The sequence below is a fragment of the Psammomys obesus genome, unplaced genomic scaffold, assembly GCF_907164565.1.
Source record: "Psammomys obesus unplaced genomic scaffold, mPsaObe1.curated_primary_1811, whole genome shotgun sequence".
NCBI classification, from domain to species: Eukaryota; Metazoa; Chordata; class Mammalia; order Rodentia; family Muridae; genus Psammomys; species Psammomys obesus.
In genome coordinates, this window is record NW_026591872.1 from 10,660,355 (window position 1) to 10,666,404 (window position 6,050).

Genomic DNA, 6,050 nt, shown 5'->3' on the forward strand with positions numbered 1-6,050 from the left:
ACAGTGTCTAGTAGGCCTATGAGCCACAGCTCAGCTACCTTCTGAGGCACTGGATCCCCTGTGGTTTCTATCTGAGGTGGACACCCCATCAATCCCCACAGCTGCCACTTGAGGAGCCTGGATACCATCATTCAAGGCAATGGTGCCCCTACCTTCAAGGCATGTCCCTGTCTTACAAGGTACCTGCACATGGACGTGCACATGCACCTGCACCTTACCTTCAAAAACACACATCTCAGTGGAGCTGCATCAGAAATGTCAGCATCCATTTATGTTCCCCTAGACCTTTCTGGTCATCCAGAAGACTACTCCTGTGAGTAGAGACTGGCAGATCCCTTCTTCAATGCAGGATCCAGGAAGAAACAGCCAAGGCTATGCACAACCACATGGATATGGGGCCATTGTAAGAAGACAGAAGCTATATGGAGAAATAATGAAGCTAACAGGTCATGAAAGAAATAGATGTCTACAGAATTTCTCACCCAAGCACAAAAGAATATACTTTTTTCTCAGCACCTCACAGAACCTTCTCCAAAATTGACCATATAGTCGGTCACAAAGTAAACCTCAACCAATACAGAAAAATTTATCAGATAACCATAGATAAAAGTTAGATCTCAGCAACAACAGAAACAACAAAAACCTACACACTCTTGGAAATTGAACAACTTCCTGCTCAATAATCACCGAATGAGGGGAGAAATAAAGAAAGAAATTAAAGACTTTCTAGACTTCAATGAAAATGAGGTCACAACTTGCTTAAACTTATGAGACAACATGAAAGCAGTGCTAAGAGTAAAGTTCATATCACTAAGTGCCTTCATAAAGAAATTGGTGATATCTCATATTAGCAATTTAACAGATCACCTGAAAGTTTTAAAAAAGAAGAATCAAATACACCCAAGAGGAGTAGATGGCAGGAAATTATCAAACAGGGTTGAAATCAATAAGTTAGAAACAGAGAGAGCAATATAAAGAATCAAAGAAATCAAGAGCTGGTTCTTTGGGAAAATCAACAATATGGACACTTAGCCAAACTAAATAAAAGACAGAGAGACAGTACCCAAAATAACAAAAGCAGAAATGAAAAGAACATAACAACAGATACTGAGGAAATTAAAAAAAATAGTTTTTACTGCAAAAGCCTGCATTCCACAAAATTACAAAATCTGAAGGAAATGAATGATTTTCCTGATAGATTTCACCTACCAAAGTTAAATCAAGATGAAATAAACAGTTTCAACCATGCTATAACCCATAAGGAATGAGAAGCAGCCATCAAAATTCTGCCAACCAAAAAGGCCAGAGCCAGATGGTTTAGAGTAAATAATTCTTCCAGATTTTCAAAGAATTAACACCAATACTCCTCAAACTATTCCACAAAAGAGAAACATAAGGAATATTACCAAACTCATTTTATGTAGCCACAGTCACCTTGATGCCTAAATTACACAAAGACTCAACGAAGAAAGAAAATTTCAGACTAATCTCACTTATGAACATTGATGCAAAAAATATTCAATAAGATATTTGCAAACCAATTCAAGAACACATCAAACACATCATCTACCATGATTAAGTAGGCTGCATCCCAGGATGTAGGGATGGTTCAACATATGGAAAATCATCAATGTAATCCACCATATAAACAAACTGAAAGAAAAAAAAATCATATGATCATCTTATTACATGCAGAAAAACCTTTGACAAAATTTAACAGCACTTCATTATCAAAACCTTGGAGAGAACAGGGATTTGAGACCCAGACATAAACATAATAAGGGCTACATACAGCAAGCCAGTAACCAACATCAAATTAAATTAAGAAAACTCAAAGCAATTGCACTAAAATCAGGGACAAGACAAGGTTTTCTGCTTTCTCCATATCTCTTAAATCTAGTTCTGGAAATTCTAGCTACGGCAATCAGATAACTAAAAGATATCAAAGGGAAAAAGATCAGAAAGTGAAAGTATAGCTATTTACACATAATATGATAGTATACAAATGTGACCACAAAAGTTGCACAGGAGAATTCCTAAAGATGATAAAATTCCTTCAGCAAAATACCTGGATACAAGATGAATTAAAAAAAAAATCAGTAGCCATACAGTATACAAATGACAAATGGACTGAGAAAGAAATTAGGGGAACTACACCCTTCACAATATCCACAAATAATATAAAGTTTCTAGGTGTAACTCTAAACAAGGAAGTCAAAGACCTACATGACAAGTACTTCAAGTCTCTGAAGAAAGAAACTAAAGAAGGTACTAGAAGGTGAAAATATCTCCCATGCTCATGGATCAGTAGGATTAACATAGTACAAAGGGCTATCATACCAAAGGCAATCTACATATTCAATGCAATCACCATCAAAAGAGCAACAATTTTTTTTTACAGACCTTGAAAGAACAATTCTAAACTTCACATAAAAAAAGAAGAGCAAAAACAATCATTTAAAATAATAGAACATCTGGAGGTATCTTCATACCTGACATTAAGCTATACTACTGAGCAGCAGTAATAAAAACTGAAAGGTACTGGCATAGTAATAAGCTTGTTGATCAATGTAATTGTATCAAAAACTCAGAAATAAACCTACAGGCCGATGCATACCTGATCTTTGACAAAGGAGCCAAAAGCATGCAATGGAAAAAAAAATCCAGCATCTTCAACAAATGGTGCTAGTCTAACTAACTGGATATCTATATGTAGAACAATACAAATAGGTACATATTATCAGCCTGCACAAAAATCAAGTCCAGTGTACCAAAAATCTCAATATATAAATATATAACTTGATAGACTAGGGTCAGAAGGAAGGGGAGGAGTACCTCTCCTATATTGGACTTGAGGAGGCACATAGGAGAAGAAGAAGGAGGGAGGATAGGATTGGGAAGAGACTGGGGAAGGGGCTATAGCTGGGATACAAAGTGAATAAACTGTAATTAATAAAAATAAAATTAAAATTAAAAAGACAGATACACTAAATCTGCTAGAGGAGAAACTGAGTAAGAGCCTTGGACTCATTGGTGTAGGAGACAACTTCCTGAACAGAACACCAACAGCACAGGCTCTAAGATTCACAATTAAATGGTTCCTCTTGAAACTTAAAATCTTTGTAAAGCACAGCACACTATCAATAAAACAAAACGATAGTCTATAGATTGGGAAAAAAACAAATCTTCCCCAATCCTATATCTGACAAAGGGCTAATGTCCACCATGTATAAAGAATTCAAGGATGTAAACAACAAACTAAATACTCCAATTAAAAATGGGGTACAGAGCTAAAGAGAATTCTCAGTAGAGGAATTTCAAATGGTGGAGAAACGCTTGAAGAAATGCTCAACGCCCTTAATCATGAGGGAAATGCAAATCAAAATGACTCTCTGATGTCATTTTATACCCCTCAGAATGGCTAAGCTCAAATACTCAAAGGACAACAGATGCTGACAAGGATGTAGAGAAATGGAACCCTCCTCCATTGCTGGTGGGGGTACAAACTTATACAACTGCTTTGGAAATCAGTCTGGCTTGTACTCGGAAAACTGGAAATAGCCATACCACTTCTGGTAATACAACAGAAAGATACTCACCATATAACAAGGACATTTGCTCAACTATGTTCATCGCAGATTTATTTGTAATTTTCAGAAACTGGAAACAACCTAGATGTCCCTTAACTGAAGAATAGATAAAGAAACTGTGGCACATTTACTCAATGAAATACTACTCAACCATTAAAAACAAGGAAATCATGAAATTTGCAAGCAAATGGATGGAACTAGAAAAGATCATTCCTAGTAAGGTAATACTGACCCAGGAAGACACACATGATATATATTCAGTTATACTTGGATTTTAGTCATTTAGTGTAGGATAGGCATACTACAATGCACAGAGCCCAAGAAGATAAGATGGGCATCTTAGGATTTGTGTTTGCCCCAAATTTAGAAAGTGGGGGATATCTTTGACATGGACGATGCTGCCTGATTTTTGGTCACTTCCCCCTGATGGGACTTCCTTACCAGGCCACAGGGGAGGAAGACAAACTCAGTCCTCATGTGAATAGATGAGTTGGTGTGTGTGGGTAGTAGAGCTCCCCTATTCTGAGAAATAGGGAATAGGAGTTGTGGGAGGTAGGGTGATACTTGGAGGTGAAGAGAGAAGGGCCTATGATTAAGTTGTAAATTGTATTAATTAATATTTTTTTTTAAAAAGAAACAGAAACTACAATAATCAATAGCACTCGGGGGCAAAGAATAAATATTGTGTGGAGTAGAAGATGTTTCCAAACATATTAAACTGTGACATCACAAATGTGCAAATGCCACATGATTAGATGTGATAGACTTCTATAGTTTTCTATATATTTTAATGAATTAGATTAATTATATTTATTTGTGGTGTAATGATATTTTTATATACAGATTCATTGTGCTAGAGTTAGATCAGTCTAAATATGTTTTATCTTACAGATTTATCTTTTAGAGATGATGTTTTAAATCTACTGTTGTAGAAAAATTTGAAGTACATTGTTATTAAAGGTACTCCATTATTTTTGTTGTCTGAGTTGTTTGAACAATAACTCCAGTCACTTGTTTACCAGCCTCCTGTAGCCACCAATATGAATTTGTCTTTCAATTCATGATTTATTTGATAACATAATATCTATCTGTCATGCATGTTGTCTTAAGTATGAATTTGCTTTACTTTTAAAAGCCATATAATATTCCATCATGTGTTTACGTAATATCATCTCTATCCATTAGTGTAAAATTGAATAGAGTGATTTCAGATTTTGGCCCTTGTATACGATGCTGCCAATGAATGTGGGAACACAGATATCTCTTTAACCTAATAATTTCATTTAGTGTTTGGGATAAGCAAATGCTCAGTTGTGGGGTTTACTGATCATGTGGTAGTTTTATTTTTAATTTATGAAGAAACCTCCATTCTGTTTTGATAATGTTTGTACTTATTTGTGTTCCACATTAACATACATCTCTTCTCTGTTTTGATTCTATCTACACTAATAGGTATGAGGTTATAGCCAATTGTGTATTTAATATTACTTCCCTTAAGAATATTGAGGCGGCATGCTGCTTTATATAAAAGAAATACACTTGGTCTTTGTGTGTGTATATGTGCATGTACCTATATACATGTGGCATATGGGTACATCTTTGTATGTGTGTGCAAAGTGTGTGTGTTACTGTGGAGAACAGATGTAGGAATGAAGAGTCTTCTCTAACTGTCCTACATCCTATATTTTGAAACAGCCTTTCACTGAATGTGGAGTTCACCAATTTGTTTAGACTTACTGGAAACTGAGGTACAGGTCTATCACTACTCCACACCAGAAGCCCTGAATGACCACATGCTGCCATTCCTTTATTTTTACATGGATGTTGAAGATGTGTACTATGACTTTAATATTTATACAGCAAACACTTTTCCTGCTAAACTATCTCAGTAGCTCATAAAATGGATAATATTTTAAAAATAATAAGGTAAACTGATATACAAGTGCATTAAAAAATCCATTCCATTCAGGAAGTTTTCTCCTGTGCCAATGAGTTCAAACTGAGAAGCCCTGCACAGATGTAACTCATGACAGCTCAGTCATGGGTTCCCTAGTAAAGGAAACAGGGGTTGTCTCTGACGTGAACTCAGTGTATGGCTCTATGATCACCTCTCCCTGAGGGGGGAACAGCCATACACGACCGCAGAGGAAGACAATGCAACCAGTCCTGATGAGACCTGATAGGCTAAGGTCAGATGGAAGGGGAGAAGTACTTCCCCTTTCAGTGGACTTGGAGAGGGCCATGGGAGGAGATGAGGGAGTGAAGGTGGGATTTGAAGGGAATGAATAAGGGGGCTATAGCTGGAATACAAAGTGAATAAATTGTACTTAATAAAAATTAAAGTTTTTCTCAAACAGGTCTTTCACTTGCTTGGTTAGTGTCACCCCAAGGTACTTTATGTTATTAGTGGCTATTGTGAAGGGTGTTGTTTCCCTAATTTCTTTCTCGGCCTTTTTGTCT